At 35.9% G+C, this 25,550-nt stretch overlaps 1 protein-coding gene across 3 annotated transcripts in view; it reads left to right on the top strand.

The window, feature by feature from the left end:
• The window catches only part of LOC101901760 (G protein-coupled receptor kinase 2), a 353,962-nt gene that overhangs the window by 99,202 nt on the left and 229,210 nt on the right, over nt 1–25,550 (top strand). For all 3 annotated transcript variants that reach the window (XM_059128652.1, XM_059128650.1, XM_059128651.1), the window contains exon 3: nt 13,035–13,060. The gene's annotated coding sequence lies outside the window, so the exon portion shown is untranslated. The remainder of the gene's footprint in view (nt 1–13,034; nt 13,061–25,550) is intronic.

Raw genomic sequence — 25,550 nt, 5'->3', positions numbered from 1 at the left:
AATACCAAATTTCACATTTCAAGCAATATACAGGGTTGCCCATATTCGACGGACCCATCTGGCAACGCCATAACTTTTGAAAGAGATGTCACATCGCTTAATGACATACCGCGTTTGAAGCGTCAGTCCAAGCAAAGTTTTACCATGAACCAATACACGCCACGCGAGCGCTCTGAAATACTTGAAATTTACATTCAACAGAAGAAGTCAATTATGAAATAAAATGTAAGAAGCACGCCTTCTAAGAACACCATTAAACGTTTATACGAAAAATTTTCGACTGGAAATGCTCTTTCTAATCCGAAGAGGCCATATAAAAGTCAACCAAGCCGATCGGCAGAGAATATCGCTGCCGTACGAGCCAGTGTTGAGAGGTCCCCAAGAACATCCCAAAAGCGCCGTTCTCAGCAGTTGGGCATGGCTCGGTCCACTTTACAACGGATTATTCGCATTGATTTGCATTTGTTCCCGTACAAAATTCAATTGACGCAAAGAATGTTGCCTGCGGACAAGCCTCGTCGATTGGAATGGGCCCAAAGAGTCATCGAAATGCTCGAGGATGACGAGCAATTTTTGAACAAAATTATCATGTCCGATGAAGCTCATTTCACATTGAATGGGACCGTAAATAAGCAAAATTGCCGTTTTTACCCCACTGAAAATCCTCAGGAGATTCAAGAAGTGCCTCTTCATGACGAAAAAGTCACAAACGGCCATTGGGTCGTTTTTCTTCCAAAATGAAAATGGCCATGCTGTTACCTTTAATCAGGAGCGTTATCGCGACATGATGAGCAATTTTGTGATGCCAATTATTCGTCGAAAGCGTGTGAGGCAGTTCTGGTTTCAACAAGACGGCGCTCCACCGCACACAAGTCGCCTAACAATCGATTTTCTGAAGAATTTGTTTCCGGGCCGTTTGATGTCGAAAAGTGGTGATTTGGACTGGCCACCGCGTTCGCCCGATTTGACGCCGCCTGACTTCTTCTTATGGGGATATTTGAAGTCAAAGGTTTACGTTAACAAGCCAAGGACCGTAGAAGAGCACAAGGGCAACATTGGTGAAGAAATAGCCGCTTCTCCGGCCGAAATGTTGGCAAAAACGATGGAAAATTCAGCAAAAAGGGCACAATACATCATCAACGCCAGAGGCGGCCACTTGATAGATATCATATTCAAAAATTGATGTAAACAAATCTAATTGGAACAAATTAAATGATTAACATTGATAACCGCCAAATTTTTATTTTTTTCTTTGATTTAAAAAAAAAAAAATATGGGTTCGTCGAATATGGGCAACCCTGTATACCATAATACCAAATATGGTACTATTTAGTACCTTTCCAAATTTCACTTCATCCGTTCGATGCAAATCAAACTGTTCCCAATTTGGTGCCATTTAGTACAGTTCGCAAACTTTGTACACTACCTTCACTACTACTACTACGAAACTACCTTCATATTTCAAACTGATTTTCCAACCAAGATTCTCATACGAAATTTCCCGTTTTTACTACCAAATGGCACCAAATGGAAGTTGAGTGCATTTTTAGATCTTTTCGTAACCTGAAAGTTAAAATTTCTAAAATACTCTTTGATACATCTATGCTGCAATCCATCTGTGACTCTCATTCCATGATTCTCTGTCAGTCAGTCAGTGACAGCTCATTATATTCTTTACAGGCGTACAAAAGTATTTTGGTGAGAATTTTCCAGGAAAAAAGTTATTCGTAATGGAATTGAAGCGTAATAGTGCGATTTCTTTATATTTGACTGGAGAACCACAAGTGGCTAACGCTTTCCAGCACTCCAGCATTTGAATGTGAATAAATCTTTTGTGTCTCGTACCATCGCTTGTTACCGTGATACTGGTAGCGTAGCCGGAAGTCAAGGAAGTGGAAAACAGCAACATCAGCAGAAATGGTTGGAAAAGTAAAGAAGCGACTTGATCGTGAGCTGAACATATCGCAATATTCCATTCGGCGAATATTAAAAAATGAGCTCGGGGTAAAGGCATTGAAATTCCAAAAAGTGCAAGAACTTACACAACAACAGAAAGAAAATAGACTCAAAAGAGCTAAAATTTGGTTCTCTCCGATGAGAAAACATTCGTTGTCGCTCTCCGCTCGTATTAATCGACCGTGTCATCAGAATAAATACCAATCCGTTGACTATTGTGCCTAGCGAATTTTGGAAAGCAAGGTTGGCAGTAAAAAATACCAAAGTGTCGTTCACCTCAAGCAAGCTCTTCGCCGGGAATGGGCCAAAATACCGCAGACCAAACGTGAATATATATTTCTTTTCCATTTGACTTCAGATTTTATTTTTTCTCGTTTTTTCTTGGTCAGCAATTTTAAATTCCTAATTTTGACGCAATATTATCCGCCTTCGAAAATGACATATTTGTAATTTAAAAACAAGTAAAAAAACATTAAGTTCGGCCGGGCCAAACTTTTAATACCCTCCACCCTAGGGTAAAAGAACATTAGAAGAAATGTGGCAAAAAACATTAAAATGCCGAATATCGGGAGGTACCGTTATATAGGGGCTACACCAACACGTGCACCTATAATTACAATGTTTCGCCACACGAACTAGGACCCATTATGACCCACAAATACCAACTTTTACACAAATCAGTGAAAAAATGTGGCATAAATCATCAAAATACCGAATATCGGGAGGTACCGTTATATGGGGACTATACCAGAACGTGGACCTATACATGCAATGTTTTGCCACACGCTCAGGGACCCGTTGTGACCTACAAATACCAATTTTCAGACAAATCCGTGAAAAAATGTGGCATAAATCATCAAAATACCGAATATCGGTAGGTACCGTTATATGGGGGCTATACCAAAACGTGGACCTATACATGCAATGTTTTGCCACACGCTCAGGGACCCGTCATGACCTACAAATACCAATTTTCAGATAAATCCGTGAAAAAATGTGGCATAAATCATCAAAATACCGAATATCGGGAGGTACCGTTATATGGGGACTATACCAGAACGTGGACCGATATATCTCATTTTCAATACCAACCATCCTAGGGACAATACACACACTTGTGCCAAATTTCAAAGGTCTACGTCAAATAATGTGGGCTCTATCGTGATTTCAACAGACAGACAGACAGACGGACAGACAGACAGACAGACAGACAGACGGACAGACAGACAGACAGACAGACGGACAGACAGACGGACATCGCTAAATCGTCTTAGAATTTTATGCTGATTATGAATATATATACTTTATGGGGTCTACGACGAATATTTTGAGGTGTTACAAACGGAATGACAAAGTTAATATACCCTCCTACCCATGGTGGAGGGTATAATAAACCAATTTCCATAGAAATCCATCCTTTGATATCCCCATTTAGTTATATGTCGCTGTGATTGTTGTTAATTGCAATTTACATATCCTTGATGTGATGATGTCCTTGGTCTAAATTTGATGCTATTCTATTCATAAAAATGAAGAAAATCCTCTTAATATGGAATGGAAGTATGATACATTTATATTTTCATATGTATCATACTGGAGTACATATACATGTACCCGGACAAACGATCATATCTATGCATGCCAACATCCGGTGGGTTGCCATGTGATGTCAGTTGGTGTGGCTACAAAGGATATGTGTAGCAGGAATAAACCTCACAACACAACATGACGCACACACACACACACCCTTTAAATTATTATTAAACTTTTTATCCTTTGACATTGCCTTATGATGCTGGTTATTGGGTTGCCAGCAGTAACTGCTCGAAACATGAAGATGCTTTCTAAACCATGAGTAGAAAATGTGTGTGTGTGTGTGTGTGAACGTTGCTTTGAAGCCAAAGTGGAATGTTATGCTGGTGTCCTTTTTTAAAGATACGACATAAGCATCAGAATTGTTGGTTGCCTCGGTGGCTGGTCACCCGTCTAACATTCAAACGACCAGCAGAGCCACTCAGTGCCATAACTTTGACAAAAACCTCTAAAGCTTTCGAGACACAAATGCAGCAATGGTCTGCCTCTCTGTTTCTCCTCTTTATACTCACTATACTTCCTTTCCTGTGGTGTCTCTTTTTCTTTCATGTCTGCCATATGTATGTATGTATTGTGTCTATTCTGCTGGCAAACTTCTATGTATACTTTGTCGAGGACTTTTCGTATTTGAGTTAGCATTTTATACGACTGCTTAGGTGGGGCATGCCCTGCCCGCATGCGGAGATTTTAAGAGCTCTCGGCGGTTATATGTTATCATTAAATGAAGCTCTTCAACAGTCATAGATTTGCTGAATGGTCATGTCTTAAAAGTTTACATCACATGAGGGAGATGTTTGATTTTAAATGCATTTATAGTTTGACAACTTGCATATGAATTTTAAACTCGATTCGAAGAAAGGCGGATTGCACCTGCAAGAGAATTTGGGGCGCCTGAAAGTATGCATCAGACATCGAATCAAATGGCGGCCAAAAAATGGATTTTCAATGGAGATGTCAATTGTTAACTATGAGAAATAGAGGGGAAATCGTAGATCGAAGACAAAAAAAATTAAATTTGGTATGAGAGTTACTAATGGAGTGCGGGATCGATGTTCCAAAGGGTTTTTGAAAATTCGAACTTTAAGGTTACGAAAAGTTCTTAAATGGTACTAAACTTCAAGAAATGCTATTATGTGGTATTATGTGAACGGATAGAGTTAACAACTTGACATTTAGTATGAGAATCAAGGTTGAAAAGTAAGTTTTGGAAATGTTAACTAAGTGTGCGAACTGTACTAAATGGTAGTAAATTTGCGCACGAAATAGTACTATATTTGATACAATTTGGAATTGGGTGAGCAGATTGTGCTTGAAATATGAAATTTCGTATAAGGGTCGCTGTTTATGTGTAGCCTGGACATATGGATGTTGATTCGAAAATGTGTACTATGATAGTACGAAAAGTACTAAATTTGGTACTGGGTGAAGGGAATGAGCTGCAATTCTAAAAGTTGATGTCACTGTTGGTACCTGGAATTGAGATTTGGATGTGGTTTGGAAGTTGCTCACTACATTTGTACAAAAAAAAATGGTACTAAATTTGGTATTGGTTGAGGGGATACAGCTGGAATCCCTAAATTTTTTATTGCGATCTCTGGTGCTATCAGATATTGTTTTGAAAAAACGTACTATAATTGTTCGAAAAGTACAAGGGCTGGAATCCTCATATCCAGGTCTCTGTTGATATCTAAAATTGAGATTTAGCTGTGGTTTGGAAATGAGTCCTATATATGTACGAAAAGTACTAAATGGCACTAAATTTGGTATTGTGTGAAGGGATAGGGCTGGAATCTTTTAATTTGATATTGAGGTCTCCTTTGGTATCTGGAATTGAGTTATGGAGGTGGTTTTGCAAATGTATGCCGTAGTCGTACGAAAAGAACTAAATTTGGTATTGGGTGAAGGGATACGGTTGGAATCCTTAAATTTGATATAAAGGTCACTGTTGGTATCTGAGGATGCTATATGGAGACTGTTTTGAAAATGCGTACTATAGTTGTTCAATGCTACCAAAATGTGGTATTGGGTGAAGGGATAGACCTGACATTTGATCTTGAGGTCATTGTTCGTTTTTAGGGGTTACGTATGGCTTTGAAAGAGTTTTCGGAAGAAAAATTGGGCATGGGTTCAATATTTTCAAGACTTTTCGGTGTAAAAGGTAAACGGTTGCCTATTGTTCTTTCCGAAAAAGGAAAAACTTGAAAAATACAGGTTTGAGTGAAAATGAAAATTTCGTACGATGTATAAAGTTTTGATTAAAATTTGTCGAACTGAAGAAATTGTACCTTTGAGTACTAAAAAGGCCAAAGACGAACTGTTGGAAAGAAGCTAATATTTTAATGAAGAATTTTCGCTGACGCCGTAGCAGTGATCCACAATTAGCACCATTTAGTACTTTATTAAGAATAGAACGTACTAGAAAAACCACCACCAGATCTCAACCTCAGATACCCACAATATCTGAACTTAATATCAAATTTGTGGATTTTAGCTCCTTATTTACCCCAGTACCAAATTTAGTACCATTTTGTACATTTATAGTACGAATATCCAAAATCAGTTCCTTCTTCTAACCAGAGACCAATAGGACATCTATATCACATTTCAGGATTTCAGCTCTATTCATTTACCCAATACCAAATTTAGTACTATTTAGTACTTTTCGTACAATTATAGTACACATTTTCAAACCATTGCCAAACTTCAAAAACACTTACTATCAGATGTCTAAAAATCAAATTTCAGAATCGTATCTCTATCACTTCAGCTTATGCCGAATATAGTACCATTCAGTACTTTTTGTACAATTATAGAACACATTTCCGTATCCACCTTTATATCTCCAGGCTACACATGAACAGCGACCATAATACCAAATTTCAGATTTAAAGCACTATCTGTTTACCCAACACCAAATTGTCCCAAATATAGTACTATTTGGTACTTTTTGTGGTGCAAATTTCCAAACTCATCTCTATGTATATCACAAACCTACCTCTAAGAGAAACCCCATAGAAAATTTCAAACTTCCGCCTTCATCCGTTCAGCCCAAACCAAACTGTTCCAGTTTGTAAGCCAACAAAATGATCGTGTTTGCTTGCCAAAGAAGTCAGCTGAAAATGTGCACCTTCGGTTGGCCACCAGAACTCAAGCGCCGGCCATAGTGATGGTATGGGCCGCCATAACAGCCAATGGTCGCTCTCTGCTCGTATTAATCGACCGTGGCATCAGAATAAATGCCGAATATTATCGCGAAAATATTCTGAAGGGTGTATTAAAGCCTTGGGCACGCAAACATTTTGGCCGCAGACCTTGGACATTCCAACAGGACTCAGCACCATCGCATTCAGCACGCGCCACTCAAGAATGGTTACATAATTAGGTTCCTCGTTACATTTCCAGCGCACAATGGAAAATCTCCGGATACCAATCCATTGGAATTATGGACAAGGCCATAATTCGGGCCAAAGTTGACCAATTCGAGCAAATCTAAACTTATTCTAAAATTTGGTTCTATTTCCGACATCTTTCGTTTTTATTCAATAAAATTAAAAAAAAATGTAAAAATTATGCCGTTTATCTTTGTTGCAGTTTTTTTTATCTCAGCCTGTATATTTCACATCAACATCGACCCTAATACAAAATTTCAGATTTCAAGCATAACCTACTCGCATTCATCCAATACCAAAATTTACCAAACATAGTACTATTTAGTACTTGTTGTGTACTTGTAGTACACATTTCTAACACCATCTCTATATAACAAACCTTCCACCAGCTTGGAACTCAATACAAAATTTCAAAATTCCAGCTTCACCCACAAAACTGTTCCAAATTTAGTACCATTTAGTAAACATTACCAAAACGGCCTTCATATATAAAACTTACTTATTTTCCAGTCTGAATCTCATACTAGATTTTAGGTTTTTGCCCTATCCGTTCACATAATACCAAATGGTACCAGTTTAGAAGTTTAGTACAATATCAAAGCTTTTCGTAATATTTAAGTTCGAATTCTCGGAAATCCTTTGGTGCAACTACCCTGAACTCCATTAGTGACTCTGATACCGTTAGTCCATTACATAGTATTATATTTTTAGTTCATTTTAGTACTTTTCGTACCCTTTTGGTACGAATTGCCATAAACCCAGCTTTGTCACCCCAATGCACCAACAGATCTTGTATGATTAGAAGATCTATTTTTCTAGGAATAGAATATCATTTACACATCCCTTTAATATGATGACTTTTAGAGGTCATCCTTAATAGTTAAAAGGGTTGTCTAACATGTAAGGTCTTTTATAAATCCTTTTTAAGACAGAATATCATCCCATTCCAAAGATGTATGCTCTTTAAATCAGTCTACAATATAATTAAAGGTTTTTAAGATCTTAAAACTGACTGTCTGCTAAGATTCAAGGCCTCATCTCTTTAATTTTTTGTAACGGCTCCTCACGTCCTTTTAGGTGTCATGCCTTCACCATCATTAAATGGAAACATTCTCATATGACCCTTATCGAGCCGGAATTGCAATCTCTGCAATTTTTCCGCCATGTTCTACCAAAAAACCGCCGAATCGAAGCCACCAACTAAAGAGGAAAATCTGTAGCATTTTCCTTGAATTAATACGTTTTTAATGTTATCCACCACAACCACAATTTAAATGAAAGAAGGAGAGATAAAACAGACCAGACCAAATGTTTCACTTCAAAGACCAAACATTTTCGTGTTGGTTAATTAGTTAGAGTTTGAATAGAACAGCAGAGATATTAAGTTTTTGTTCCAAGGATTCTTTTTTTTCATTCGTTTCGAGAACAAATTACAAAAAAGATGCAAAATAAATGAATGGATGAATGTGAGCCACACACAAAAATTGCATGGACAACAGATCGGATTGAAAAGGATACAGCAAGGACATGAATGCAGTCTAAACCTAGAGAGAGAGAGAGAGTGAGACACATACACACTCACAGCAGAACTAACTAAATTTACCAGTATTGTGCATACACCATAGTGGTGTACGATGTTCCAAAATGGTGCTACAACAACACGGACAAAGTACCAACACATCAACCAAAGCACACAGACGCTGACACCACCAGCCTGGAGTTCATTGTAAATTCGAACAAAAACAAATTTCCATTAGATATTCAAAGAATACAATATTTGCTCTGCATCCAAAACTGCAGAACCTCACCAAAAGCAGGATGGATATAAATGTATTATTTTGTGGGGGGAACGGCAATTGTGGATGGGAAGTTTTAATTTGCTAACCTGTAACTACTTTCCAATTAGAATTGTGGTATGTAACTGCAAGCTGGTATTATCTTATTGTGGTTTACATTGTGGAATAGGTTCGTATCGTGTTTCCGAAATGGAATAATTTTGTTAATGTGAAATGAATATTTGGATGAAATGGTAGTGGTAGTGTATGATATATGGGTTCCCTTGAATTGTGGGTAAATTTTTTGTGGCTTGTAAAAAGACGTTCAATCTACCATCTATATCTACATTTTACAGAATATGCAGAAGTATATTACAAAGTCCTTGATTTTGTAAAAAACTTCCGCACAACTTTGGTGGCCGGATGTATTGATTTTCGCATTACTAGTAACGACTGTCACAGGCCACATAAATTCAACATAGCATTCTAAAAATAGAAAAAAAGCTGCATTTCCAATCTTCGAAATGGTAAATTTGTAGATACTTTTTTAGCATCTTCGGGTTAAGATTCCTCGGAATCCAGGAATTTTTACATAGTATCTTTGGAAATATTGCTGATAAAAATATGAGAAATATTTTGGTCGAAAATTGTAGAATTCAAAAATGTCCTTTAAACGGAATCGTAGCATGTCAAAATATTCTTTAAAATTATTTGTCCTAAAATTCTACTATATGTGTAGGTAGGAAAATGTATTACTTTATCAAAATTTCGAGACATTTTTTTATAATTTCATTCTACAATAGCCAGTCTGGGTTGTAAAAAATATCGAGTGGGCTTCATAGTACTTATTTTAAGATCATAACCCCCAAAGAATTCTGGGTTCATAGACCAAATTATGTTAAGGCCCTTATATGATTTTGAACATATGCAGCTTGAGATAAAAAAACAGCAACAAAGTCAAACACCATAATTATTTTTTTTAAATGTTATTGAATGAAAGCAAAAAATGTCGGAAATTGCATCAAATTTTAGAATAAGTTTAGATTTGTTCGAATTGACGAATTATGGCCTACAAACGGCCAATGAAACCGTCACATACTGACCATGCTGTTTGAGGTGATTGACACTTTGGTATTTTTAGTGCCAACCTTGCTTTCCAAAATACTCCAGACACAATAGTCCAACGGATTCGTATCCGAAGATGTTGGTGGCCATTGTGCGCTGGAAATGAAGCGAGGAACCTCATTTTGTAACCATTCTTGGGTGGCGCGTGCTGAGACCTGTTGGAATGTCCAAGGTCTGCGGCCAAAATGTTTGCGTGCCCAAGGCGTTAATACACCCTCCAGAATATTTTCGCTATAATATTCAATATTTATTTTGATGCCACGGTCGATTAATACGAACGGAAAGCGAACATCGGCTGCTATGGCGGCCCACACCATCACCATGACCGGCGCTTGAGTTCTGGTGGCCAATCGAAGGTGCGCATTTTCAGCTGACCTCTTTGGCAAGTAAACACGATCATTTTGTTTGTTTACAAACTGCTGGACAAAGAATGTTGTCTCATCGGATAAAACCAAATTCAAATTGCAGATCACCACTTTCGGCCAAGCGCGAAGCAACTCTTTAGCTCTTTTGAGTCTATTTTCTTTCTGGTGCGTTGTAAGTTCTTGCACTTTTTGACATTTCAAGGGCTTTACCCTGAGCTCATTTTTTCAATATTTGCCGAATGGAATATTGCAATATGTTCAGCTTACGCAAGATCTGGTGTGAAGATGGGATAAATCGGATCACACCTTCTGCTACCTTCTCCATAAAGCGGTTAACTTTTTGAATAATGAAACGCTGGTAAAATATTCGATTCTCTTCAAATTTCACACATTCTATGTCTGAAATTCTTTTTGCCTATAAGGTCCGTATATTCGGAAAGTACTCCTCGATGCCTTTCATTTTTTCCCCAGCCTTAACACCGCTTCATTCTTAATTTCTGTTCAGTGGATCCTTTTATCTGTAATTTTCCTCAAATTGAGAGATTATTTTTCAGTAACTTCGAAAAATTCCAAAGTCTTTGCCTGTAAGGTCCATATATTCGGAAGGTAGTCCTCTAGATGTTTCATTTGTGCCCAGCTTGTGGACCCTTTTATCTGTAATTTTCTTAAAATTTAGCGATAATTTTTCAGAAAACTCGAAAAAATACCGTAATTAGAAAGTACTCCTCGACGCCTTTCATTTGTGCCCTTCCTTTACACCGCTTCAGAAAATTCAGAAATAAGGTCCATATATTCGGAAAGTACTTTTCGATATCGCCTTGGCCTGTGTCTTTATACCCTCAGCCATATGGCTAGAGAGGGTGTATATCATTTGATACTGGCAAAAAGTGCCTAGTCGAAATAACAGTTTTTGACCCAAGGTCTCTTTGCATCAAATCCGTTTCAGGACATTTGGAGTCGATCTATCGATGTCCCTCCGTCCGTCCGTCTGTATGTCTGTCTCTCTGGGGCGTACGATAACTCTCGAAGGGAGTATCTGATATGGTCCAAACTTGGTACATCGTAATATTATTAATAAACTTAGATCGAGTTCGGAGATGGACAATTCTGGCACCTCCCGCACAAAAGGCCGAAATTTTAAAAAAAATATTTTTTTTTGCACAGAAAGATAGAGGATAATCCAAGTTTGCTCCAACTTTGCAAATCTTAATATTTGCATCAGCGCTAGATTAGAAAATAGACAATATCGGCCCACTCCATTAAGTACCTCCCCTCGGCTAAAACGACAGATGTATAATCGGGAGAATATAGATGGTACTAAGGAGAATATGATATGTTGCTCTGCAATTTGAAGAAATATCCATTCATTTCCAATCTATCTTTAATGCAGAGGGTAGTAATGAGTTTTTTTCGGTTCATATACCTTCCAAATTTTTGTTGAATTTGCCAAGATCTGTCCAAGTTTTCAAATTTATTCTTTGAGATTTTAAGTTTTTTTCATAGTCTGCCAGAACCGAATACCATTTCTATTTTCTTATATTTCAACTTTAAAAGTTTTATTAAAAATTTTACAGCTTTCGTCTGTCGTAACAAAAATGGCGATAATGATAATTGACAAAACAAGAACATAACATTAAGGCAACACAAAATTCACAACAACACGACTGCATCCTTCTTCTTGACGGGTCCGGAGAATAGAAACGGAAAAGTGAATGTTTTTTTTTCATACATTGTAAGGATGAGATTTTCTTTATATTGTGTTGTTGGCGTTGGCGTTGCTGTTGCCTGTCGTCGTAAAAACAAACAACAGCAAAGTGGCATTAATATGGCATATTGAAGCAATGTTGTTGTTGGCATTGTTGCTACTGTTGTAGCTCATTTTCTTATGATGTTCATAATGCTTTTGTTAATGACGCTGTTGTTGTTTCTCATTTTTCCTTGTTGTTGTTGTTGTTGTTTTTGTTACGGTTTGCCTGTTGGCTTAATTGTACTTTGCCGAGGACTGTTGGAAATTGTTTTTTGCTAATTAAGCTGCTGCTACTGGTAATAATTTTCGTGGAAAAACAAACTCTTTAATGCCTGGCGGAGAGTGGCGGCGGTGGTGGTTAGGTTGACATTTTGTGGAAATTTGTAAAATTATTTTTTTCTTTCTTTTTAAAGGATAAAATGTAGTTGGGTTTTATGGGGGCAGGTTAAGTAGAGGTTTTAGTGGGCGAAAGTCATGGCAAGTGGCTAGGTTTGAACTTTAAATGCCCAGACAATTAGATCAACGAAACAATCCAATTTTAAAGACAAACTGTTTTTTTCTTGTGGTCTTTTTGGCCAATAATTCAATCTCCTTTTTTGACCTTGTAAGAACAATACATTTACGTTGTAAGTCATGTTGCCCTGTCCCCTTTTTGCCCTTGTACATATTTCATCTTTTTCATTTTTCTCTCTTACGCACATTTCCCCCGCATTTGATTGATTGACGTGGTTTGTTTGTGCAACTTGTCGTCTCTTCTAATGGAATGCCATTAAGAAAAATGTCAATCCATTTATAATTAGCATTTCATCAGTCAGTCAGTCAGTCAGTCGCGCTCAGTCAGCCACTCAGATATGTATCATTCTTTTAACATCCCAGCCAATCGGCTTAGCTTTCGTTGACTGGCACTGTCATTCAGAGTCTCAGAGAAATATTTAAACGAGTTTTGCAGCATTTTAAATGGAAAATCGTTTTTCTTTTCAGCACCGTTTGATTTGTTTAAATCAACAAAATTTGTTAATTGCCATTTTACATCACAATTTGATATTAATTGTTGTTTTCCTTTTTTTGTAACGTTTCATTGCAGATTTGTAAATTGCCGACAAATTAGAGGTAAGTGAAGAATTTGGTAAACGTTTTGTATTATTTTTTTCTATAAAAAATGTTAGGAATTAGGGGCTAAGGAGACTTTGGAATAACTTCGAAGTCCTTTCTCATTTTTACAGAAGAGGCTATAGCGACAGTCTAAAAGTTGTATGTATAAGAAAGTTAAAAATGTCGGTATATTAAAGAGATATGAGGTGTATACCCTTTCTTGGGAGACATATCATAACATTGTACCTACAGGTAAACTTTGAAGAGAATCAGAGGTAGTAGGCTAATATGTCTCATATTCACACTAGATCTATTGTAGGTGGAGCATTTTTGTCCCTATTCTGTACGAATTTCCTAAATCACCAACTGGTCTGATAGCTGGTATTAATAGTGACCTACATTGTATTAATTTAATAGTATTAATTTTAAGTATGAATTTCCAAAAAAAAACACACTTTATCTCACGGCTACTCACCAATACATACCTACATGTCTAATTTCGATTTATGGATATATAGGTTGTATATCATTTGCTATATCCAAAATATTTTAAGACTTTGTTCCCATGACTTTATGATCAAAATCCGTTAAGGAAATTTAGGATCCGTTCGGACGAAATATTTTTACTCAAACTCTGATCGATATTAAAGATGGGCAGTAAGGTCCAAACCTTTCTGGTAAAGGCGTTAAAAAAGTGTACAACTTCAAAAAAAAAAAAAAAAAAAAAAATAAATAAATAAAATACGATCTAGGACGAAATCGATTTTCATGGGCCATAAAGGGTGTCCCGAATAGAACGCAATTTTAAATTTTTTAATAAAAACCTAGTGAAACTTTATTACATCGTAAAGTAGTCAGAATGGCTTTGCTGGCACACACATGATCTTTTACTGATATTTTCGTTTGGTACCGTTTTGCAAAAATGCTGCGGTATTTCATTAATGCATTGTTCGATTTCCTCTTTTAAGGCTTGAGTCATCGCCGGCTTACTCTCGCAGATCATCGTCTTCAAAAACCCCAAAGAAAAAATCTAAAGGTATTGAAACGCACATCTATTCGGCCAATTCTTATTTCCCAAACGGCAAAAAGCATGACCGGGAAATGACTGATGCAGCAATTGAATTTTTCATCAATAGCAGGAAAAAAACTGGTTATCATTTTACGATACCGGTTTCCGATTTCATGGTTGCGTTCTATTTTTGACACCTTATAGTAAAATCATCCATGGGACACTTTATTGTAAAATCATCCATGGGACACCTTATCGTAAAATCATCCATCGTAAATGTATAGATATATATATATATATATATATATATATATATATATATATATATATATATATATATATATATATATATATATATATATATATATATATATATATATATAATAGATTTTATATGTTATTCAAGTTTTTCTTTCTTTTCGGAAAGAATGATAGGAAAATGTTTATGCACCCAAACATTTTAAAAATCTTTCGTATTCCAATTTACTGAGGAGTAAAACCATTGCACAATGTACCCACATCCATATGTAAACCATAGAAACCTGTAGTGACCTCAATATAAAATTTCTGTATTCCAACTCAATCCATTTACGAACAATTATAGTGCACATTTCCAAAACCACTTCCATATCTTTACCTCAGATACCAACAGTGACTTTAATATCAAATTTCAGCTATGTAATTTCCCCAAATGCCAATTTTTTTACAATTTAGTACATTTATAGTACGCATATCCAAAATCAGTGCCAACAGTGACATCTATATACTATTTCAATATTTCAGCTCTGTTGCTTCACCCAATACCAAATTTAGTACTATTTAGTACTTTCTGTACAATTATAGTACATATATCCAAAACCACCTCCATATCTTACCCACAGTGACATCCAAATTAAAATTTAGTATTTCAGCTCTAAATATTCACTCAATACCAAATTCAGTAAGTTTCGTACAATTATAGTATACATTTCCAAAACCACATTCATATCTCAATTCCAGGTACCAACAGAGACCTCAATATAAAAGTTGGGGACTCCAGCCCATCCCATCAGACAATATTAAATTTAGTACCATTTAGTACTTTTCGTACCAATAAAACACGCATTTGCCAAACCACCGCCAAATCTCAAACGAAGAGGCCATCAGTAACGTAAATATCCAATTTTAGAATTGTATCTCTAAACCTTCAAGCATTCAGTACTCTTCCTACCCTTCCTATGTAGGCCAGACACATGACCTACATATGGCAAGGGTACACATAAAGAACGACCCTAAATTTCTTATTTCAAATTATTATTCACCAAAAACCAAATTCTACCAAATATTTTCCAAAACCAACTCTTTACCACAATCCTACTACCAAAATTTCATCCGTTCACCCTTAACCAAACTTTTCCATATTAGCTACCACTTGGTATAGTTCGCACATTTAGTACACATTTCCTTCATATATCTAACTTACTCTCCATCCTCGATTCCCGTACCAAATTTCAAGATGTTTGAGCTACCAGTTCACATAATACCGAATGGCAGAACTCTTTGTAAAACTTTTTGTAAGCTTAAAGTTCGTGCTCTTCAAAGGATTTCTCCAGCTATGACCAATTACAAACAAATACAAAGATATTCCTTTAGAAAACATATAGTCCTTTCATTTTTTGTTAGTCAGTTTGTAACAGCTCGAAATATAAATTTTACTCGAATGTGTATTAGGACTGCAGGACTTTTGGTATTGAAAATTGGCTATATGGGTCCACGTTTCGGTATAGCCCCCATATAACTGTATCGACAGATTTAAAGTTTTTTGGGTGTTGTAGTTACAATTTTAACCCGAATTTTCTGAACTGTAAATATATGCCTAGGTTTTGGTACTGTGCCTCCAGATATTCGGTATTTTTTATAATTTGTGTCACACATTCCACCAGAATTGTTTGAAATTTGGAATTTAAAATTTCTAACGGATGCTTCAGCCTGTGACCGGAAATTGTCTATACATGTCCACGTCTTCATATTAGCCCCAATATTTCGGTAACTCCATACAGGGTTGCCCATATTCGACGGACCTATCTGGCAACGCCATAACTTTTGACAGAGATGTCACATCGCTTAATGCATACCGCGTTTGCAGCGTCAGTCCAATCAGATTTTTACCATGAACCAATACACGCCACGCGAGCGCTCTGAAATAGTTGAAATTAACATTCAACAGAAGAAGTCAATTGTGAAAACTCAACGTGCTTTTCAATCATTAAAAAATGTAAGAAGTGCGCCTTCTAAGGGACCGTTTTTACGCCACTGAAAATCCTCAGGTCCAAGAAGTGCCTCTTCATGACGAAAAAGTCACAGTTTGGTGCGGCGTTAGTGCGAAATGGCCATGCTTTTACCATTAATCAGGAGCGTTATTGCGACATGATGACCAATTTTGTGATGCCAATTATTCGTCGAAAGCGTATGAGGCAGTTCTGGTTTCAACAAGACGGCGCTCCACCGCACACAATTCGCATAACAAAACATGGGTCCGTCGAATATGGGCAACCCTGTATATTAGGTGTTTTTATACCCTACACCACAAGGTGGTCAGGGTATTATGTCTTTGTGCATTTGTTAGTAACAGGCAAAAGGAAACGAGATAGACCCATAGTTCCTTTTGCTGATCTGCATATCCGTCCGTCCGTCTGTCCATGTATTTTTGTAAACAAAGTACAGGTCGCATTTATTGCCCAATCCAGATGAAATTTTGCAAAGATCTTTTGTTTGGCCCAAGGACGAACCCTATTGAAATTGGAGATAATCGGTAAAAATTTAGTTATAGCTCCCATATATATCTTCGTCCGATTTGCCTTTTATTGTGCACCAAACGTGTAATATCAGCCCGAATAGTATGGAATTTTGCACATACAACCAAATTAGGCCTGAAAATAAGTATGCCAAATTTTATCAAAATCGGTTCAGATATAGCTATAGCTCCCATATATATTGTTCATCCGATTTGTTATTTTTGTCCTCCAGAGCCGTAATATGCACTCTGTAACAACAATATTTGGGGAAATATATCAAATGCAGATCAGAAATACTTTTGCTAAATTTTATCGAGATCGGTTCAGATTTGGATATAGCTCCCATATATAACTTCGTCCGATTTACCATTTATTGTGCACCAAACGTCTAATATTTGTCCAAATGGGATGGAATTTGGCAAATACGACCGAATTTAGTCTAGAAGGTAGTATGCCAAATTTGGTGAAGATCGGTTCAGATATAGCTATAGCTCCCATATATACAGTTCATCCGATTTGTCATATTTGTTACCCACAGCCGTAATATGCACTCCGTAACAACGATATTCAGGGAATATATCAAATACAGCTCAGAAATATCTTTTCCAAATTTTATCGAGATCGGTTCCGATTTGGATATAGCTCCCATATATATTTTTATCCGATTTCAAATTAATTTCGCACCAAATGGGCAATACAAGTCCGAATTTAAAAGATACAAATGCCTTGGCATATTTAGTCCTTTGAATTTTAAATTATAATTATAATCATAGCGTGTATGATTGAATTCTCCCATAAAAACTTTTAATTATTAAGTGGAGCTCAACTAAATTAGCAAAATGGTGTAGGGTATCATAAAATCGGCCCCGCCCGACTTTAGGACTTTCTTTACTGGTTATTATTTAAGCAGTCATTTTCAACCGATTCCGATTTATTTTTTTTTTGTTTTTTTTGTTTTTTTTTTTTTTTTTTTTTTTTTTTTGAAAAATTGGTGGAGGGTATTCTAGTACTCGTTATAAACTGTAAATAATAACAAGAAATAAATCTCCAAAATTGCCCTGAAAGACAGATTAACATAACTGTTTAAACTGCTATTTTAAAATATGTGCCTATTATGCATGCTATTTAAATTCGGAATTGAAAGATCTACGATAATTATATCAAGGAGGTCGCAACTGCGTTGCTCTAGTAGAAGTATTTGAAATATATGAATTGTACTTGTCTTAAATAAATTCGGATTTAACAAACTTACTGTTATATAGGAGGCAACATCTCTTTTTTAGTCGAAGTAACATACAGCACAGTAACAAGACTTGGTCTCATTACCGAATGTCTGCATTATGTTTGTCGTATAAACCTCCATTGTTTAAGCGGCTTTATGTTCCTAACACAAGATTACCAACCACAGGAAGTTCCGTACTCGTTCCAAAATCAGTGAGAATTCTGATTTGGGACATTAGATATGGTGTCCTTACATGAGATTGTCAGTGCCAAATAAATATGAGTTTTGACATTGCAATATATAAAATATGCGAAGAGTTTTTTTGACAACTACTTTTGTAGTACTTTGATTCAGACTCCAGTCTAACATTATTTGAATTTTAATTATGAATAGTTTTAAATGCCTTCTCTTTTTAATTAACTTTTGTTGATAAATATTTCTCAATAGACCATATTGAAATGTCTCCAATGAATTTTTGATTTTAAGCAACAGACAACTAATGAATAGCTTTTTCTAAGAAATCTTTCCTCATCACCACACATCGTTCTTGTATTGTATCAATTTTTGTTTGTTTTTTCCTGCTTGCCATTCCATGCCATTATAAATCCTCTTATAATAATGATGATGATACCATATTGGACTAATAGTATGTCTGTCGATGGATAGATGAACGTACGGACGGCCGTCCTTGGAACATGAACTTTCTTTCGTCGTATTAGAAGAAAACATGGAAACACACACGCACACACTCACTGCGAAAATAATGATTTATTATTTTCAATCTAATTTTCTTTGGCAATCTTTTCGTTATCCTCTCATGAGTTGTTGCTGTTTTTTTTTTTTTTTTTTTGGAAATTAATGCAAATTCGAATGGGTTTCGACTTGTTTGATATGATATTAATCTAATTATTTGAAGTGAGTATAATTCGGTTGGGGGTTTGCAACACAAACAAATAATTACGGAGAAAATCCAGCAGATTATGAAAATAGAGAAAAAAAAGACATGTGTATCGCGTTTTGAATGTTTACACCGAAAGGTAGCCAAATAGGAGGCGGCAAGTTCCCCATCTTCCACACATTTTTATTCGGAAATATTCGGACTAAGATTCCTTCCCAAATATTACAGATAAAAGTATAATTAATCGACAATGGGGTCGTTTTACTTTTTTAAATATAGTTAAAAACTCCCTTTAAACGCAAGTCAAAATATTCTATAAAACTATTTGTCATAAATTTCTACTATAGGTTCTTGAAGACTTAAATAGTCTAAATTTTACCCAAACGCCAGAATTTCAAATATATTAAAACACATTTAAGGGTTAAAGCAGTACTCCAAGAAAGTATTATTTTAGAAGGATGACGTCAAAAACAAAAATATTCTTCATCAAATGTTAATATAAGCCACCAAAGAAAAGAAATCATTATTTCCATTATATGCCAAAATATTTTTCCATTAAAGTTCCGTAAAAAAAACCGAAAATATTTCTTATTTTTTTATCAATTTTTCTCTAATTTCGATTTAACGCCTAAATGTTTAATAAAAGTTCGTTATATGTGGAAGTTGTTAAAAAAGGAAATATGTTACACAAAATTTTACTATAAATCTCAGAATAAACCATATACAGGGTGGGATAAAAAAAACTGCAACAAAATCAAACGCCATAATTTTTACATTTTTTTAAAATGTTGTTGCAAAATGGTCAGCCTTAATCCCTTTATTGTTGTTTTTATAAAAACAACGTTTGTTTGAGCTTACGATCTCGCCACTTGGGTAAAAATTTTTTTTTGTTATAGAAGTTATTTTTAAAATAACTTCCGGGGAGGAATTTGGTGGCTCTTTCTGAAACCTAGGTATTCCCTGCCTTACCCCATGGTAAACATTATCATCGTTCTCCACTAATACACAAACGTAGTTTTTTATAAAAACAACAATAAAGGGATTAAGCCTCACCATTTTGCAACAACAAAATACTATGGTATCCCGAACAAACAAGCCAACACTGTTCTATTTATACCCTACACCACAAGGTGGTCAGGGTATTATGTCTTTGTGCATTTGTTTGTAACAGGCAAAAGGAAACGAGATAGACCCATAGTTCCTTTTGATGATCTGCATAGAATCACATTCTGAGTCGATTTATGCATGTCCGTCCGTTCGTCCGTCCGTCTGTCCGTCTGTCCATGTATTTTTGTAAACAAAGTACAGTTCGCATTTATTGTCCTATCCAGATGAATTTTTGCACATATCATTTGTTTGGCCCAAGGACGAACCCTATTGAAATTGCAGATAATCGGTCAAAATTTAGATATAGCTCTCATATATATCTTCGCCCGATTTGCCTTTTATTGTGCACCAAACGTGTAATATCAGTCCGAATAGTATGGATTTTTTCACGTCGATCAGATTGGACCTGAAAATAAGTATGTCAAATTTGATCGAAATCGGTTCAGATATAGCTATAGCTCCCATATATATTGTTCATCCGATTTGTTGTTTTTGTCCTCCGCAGCCGTAATATGCCCTCTGTAACAACAATATTTGGGGAAATATATCAAATACAGCTCAGAAATACATTTGCTAAATTTTATCGAGATCGGTTCAGATTTGGATATAGCTCCCATATATAACTTCGTCCGATTTACCTTTGATTGTGCACCAAACGTCTAATATTTTCCCAAATTGGATGAAATTTGGCACTTACGACCGAATTGAGTCTAGAAGCTAGTATGTCAAATTTGGTGAAGATCGGTTCAGATATAGCTATAGCTCCCATATATACTGTTCATCCGATTTGTCATATGTGTTACCCACAGCCGTAATATGCACTCCGTAACAACGATATTCAGGGAAATATATCAAATACAGCTCAGAAATATATTTGCCAAATTTTATGGAGATCGGTTCAGATTTGGATATAGCTCCCATATATATCTTTATCTGATTTCAAATTAATTTTGCACCTAATGGGCAATACAAGTCCGAATTTAGAAGACACAAATGCTTTGGCATATTTAGTCCTTTGAACTTTAATCATAGCGTGTATGACTGAATTCTCCCATAAAAACTTTTAATTTAATATAGTGGTGTAGGGTATCATAAATTCGGCCCCGCCCGACTTTAAGGCTTTCTTTACTGGTTTAAATTTTATTAAATGAAATAAAAAATTTGTTGGAAATAGCATCAAATTATAGAATAAGTTTAGACTTCTTTAAATTTGTTACCCTTGGCACGAATTATGGTCTTCAAACGGCCAATGAAACAGTCCTTGCTTTCCAAAGTCCTTGCTGTTGGAAAGTCCAAGGTCTGCGGCCAAAATGTTTGCGTGCCAAAGTCTTTAATACACCCTCCCAGAATATTTTCGCGATACAATTCGGTATTTATTCTGATGCCATAGTCGATTAATACGAGCGAAGAGCGACCATCGGCTCTTATGGTGGCTCACACCATCACCATGGCCGGCGCTTGAGTTCTGGTGGCCAAACGAAGGTGCACATTTTTAGTTGACCTCTTTGGCAAGTAAACACGATCACTTTGTTTGTTTACAAACTGCTAGACAACCAATGTCTTCTTATCGGAGAAAACTAAATTCGACAGTTTACCACTTTCGGCCAAGCTAAGCAACTCTTTAGCTCTTTAGAGTCTATTTTCTTTTTGTTGCGGTGTAGGTTCTTGTACTTTTTGGAGTTTCAATGGCTTTACCCCGAGCTCATTTTTCAATATTTGCTGAATGGAATATTGCGATGTGTCCAGCTCACGAGCCATATTTCGGCCTCAGCGACGCGGGTTTCGTTCAAGTCGCTTCTTTACTTTTCGAACCATTTCTGCTGATGTTGCTTCCTTGACTTCGGGCTACGCTTCCAGTATCACGGTAACGCTTTATTCACATTTAAATGCTGGAGTGTTCTAACGATAGCCACTTGTGGTTTTCCAGCCAAATATATCACGCTTGAATTCCATCTCATCTCACCCATGCATGAGTTCCTGGCGTGTAGGTAATATTTAGACTATTGACATCTTCTAGGACCTATAGTAGAATTCTATGACCAAACATTTTTTCTTAATCTGAATTTTTTTAATAATGTGAAGAGGCTGTAACTTTCCTCCTCTATTTAGGTGACTGCGATATTAAAGTTAAAAAATAAAACCTCCACCATACTATGGAGGGTATCTTAATTTTGTCATTCCGTTTGTAACTCATCGAAATACTCATGTCAGACCCAACAAAGTATATATATTCTTGATCAGCGTAAAATTCTAAGACGATTTAGCCATGTCCGTCTGTCTGTCTGTGTGTCTGTCTGTCTGTTGTAATCACGCTATCTTTCGAACAAATTTAGCACCCATGTATATTTTGCCAGTAGGCAGGTTAAGTTCGTAAATGGGCCATGTAGATCTAAGTTATCATATAGCCCCCATAAAACGGTACCTTCCGATATTCGAAATTTTGATGATTTTAGCGACATTATTCACCGGAATTGTTTCCAATTTGGCATTTGAAGTTCGTAATGGATACTACAGCCTAAGACAGAAAATTATCTGTACAGGTCCACGTCTTCGTATAGCCCCCATATAACGGTACCTCCCGATATTCCGTATTTTGATGATTTTAAGGACATTATTTACCGGGATTGTTTCAAATTTCGCATGTGAAGTTCGTAATGGATACTACATCCTAAGTCAAAAAATGAGCCATATAGGTCCACGTCTTCATATAGCCCCGATATAACGGTACCCCCCGATATTCCGTATTTTGATGATTTTAGCGACATTATTTACCGGGATTGTTTCAAATTTGGTATTTGAAGTTCGTAATGGATACTACATCCTAAGTCAAAAAATGAGCCATGTAGGTCCACGTCTTCCTATAGCCCCGATATAACGGTACCCCCCCATATTCGGTATTTTGATGATTTTAGCGACATTATTTAACGGAATCGTTCCAAATTTGGTATTTGAAGTTCGTAATAAATACTGCTGCATAAAACAGAAAATGGGCCATGTAGGTCCACGTCTTCGCATAGCCCCCATATACCATACCCCCCGATATTCGGAATTTTGATGATTTTAGCGACATTATTTACCGGGATTGTTTCAAATTTCGCATGTGAAGTTCGTAATGGATACTTCAGCCCATGCCAGAAAATTATCTGTGCAGGTCCACGCCTTCCTATAGCCCCCATATAACGGTACCGCCTATATTCGGTATTTTGATGATTTTAGCTACATTATAAACAGATTTTTCTTCAAATTTCGAATTTAAATATTGTATTAACTTATGACAAAAGTTGCCTATGCAGGTCTACGTTGTCGTATAGGCATTCGGTATTTTTAGGATTTTAACAGAATTTTAAACGGATTTTATTATTATTATTTTTTTTTTTGAAAATTGCCAAATTTGTACCAAATGACGGAGGGTATTAAAAGTTCGGTCCGGCTTTTCTACTTGTTAGCTTTATTTTCATAACATGTATAATATAATTTTATAATTTGTTATGTAATTATAGAAAAAAAATAATTTTAGGTATATTTTGGTGAAAGTGCATGTTTATCTTTGCAATTTGTCTTATGTTAATCGAAAATGTCCTAGAATGTCCTACGTTATAACCGTTTTGAGTTTTAAGCTGCCGGAAAGCTGTAATATGCTCCCGATGCTAATGACATTAGGTACGAGACCCAGAAATGCCTCTGTAAAAACTAGGGTAATTTTTCAGTTTTCCATTTGTCAAATCAAACATTTTTTAATTATTTTCCGAAACCTATTTTAATTTAACATTTACTTCATACTTTTCTACTATCTATCTCCCAATGATTTTACGTATTTTTTTGCCACAATTAAACAGCACTTGTGATATTACTTAAATATTTGCTTTTAATTAATCACACAGCTCCGCACACGTCCAAATCAATTTGAAACTATTTACTTTGTAATAATCATGTTCGAGGACAACAACAACAACTGCAGCATTCTTAGAAGGTGTTAATTTAAATTATAAGTAAATTAAAATGTGATTTTGTGATTTTGTGTTTTTTTTTTTTTTGATTTATCGATAATTTGCTTTTAGTTTTGAAATCAGTGCTGCAATCGTCGCAATGACGTAAAGAAGAAATCATTGCGACACACTTCCACAACTATATTGTTGTTATGCTCCAACATAATCAATTTAATGTGGTTAATAATATTTATTTTATTCGAAAAGATAAATAAACTATTTAATTATGCGTTATGCGTTGCAGAAATTAAAAGTGTTCTCTAGAAATATTACACTAATATTAGACTATGATTTTCAACCGAATCAGGTTATTTGGATATGTTATGTCACATTTCCAACTTTGAAGTATTTTGAAGACTTTAGGAACAGTTTCAAAAAAAATATTTGATAGAAACCGTTTGAGATTTTCAGGGGACCAGCACAAAATTTTTCACTGCAATATTGGTATAACCCCAAATTTAGCGCAAGCTTGGGAAATAAGCTCCGTATAGCGGCGAGGCTGATTATACCCTACACCACATAGTAGTAGTGGTATTATGTATTTGTGCATTTGTTTGTAACATGGAAAAGGAAGCGAGATAGACCCATAGTTACTTTTCAGGATCTCCATAGAATCACTTTCTGAGTTGATTTATGCATGGCAGTCCGTCTGTCCATGTATTCTTGTGAACAAAATGCAGGTCGCATTTATTATCCGATTGAGATGAAATTTTGCACAAATCATTTGTTTGGCCCAAGGACGAACCCTATTGAAATTGGAGATAATCGGTCAAAATTTAGATATAGTTCCCATATATATCTTCGTCCGATTTGCCTTTTATTGTGCACCAAACGTGTAATATCAGCCCGAATAGTATGGAATTTTGCACATACAACCAAATTAGGCCTAAAAATAAGTATGCCAAATTTGATCAAAATCGGTTCAGATATAGCTATAGCTTCCATACATATTGTTCATCCGATTTGTTATTTTTGTTCCCCGGCAGCCGTAATATGCACTCTGAAACAACAATATTTGGGGAAATATATCAAATATAGCTCAGAAATACCTTTGCTAAATTTTATCGAGGTCGGTTCAGATTTGGATATAGCTCCCATATATAACTTCGTCCGATTTACATTTTATTGTGCACCAAACGTCTAATATTTGTCCAAATGGCGTGAAATTTGGCACTTATGACTGAATTGAGTATAGAATTGGTGAAGATCGCTTCAGATATAGCTATAGCTCCCATATATATTGTTCATCCGATTTCTAGTATTTGTTACCCACAGCCGTAATATGCACTCCGTAACAACGATATTTCAGGAAATATATCATATACAGCTCAGAAATATATTTGCAAAATTTTATTGAGATCGGTTCAGATTTGGATATAGCTCCCATATATATTTTTATCCGATTTAAAATTAATTTGTGCACCAAATGGGCAATACAGGTCCGAATTTAAAAGATACAAATGCTTCGGCATATTTAGTCCTTTGAACTTTAAATTATAATTGTAATCATAG

This window comes from Musca domestica, unplaced genomic scaffold, assembly GCF_030504385.1.
Source record: "Musca domestica strain aabys unplaced genomic scaffold, Musca_domestica.polishedcontigs.V.1.1 56, whole genome shotgun sequence".
Taxonomy (NCBI): domain Eukaryota; kingdom Metazoa; phylum Arthropoda; class Insecta; order Diptera; family Muscidae; genus Musca; species Musca domestica.
This window is presented reverse-complemented; position numbering and strand designations above follow the sequence as displayed.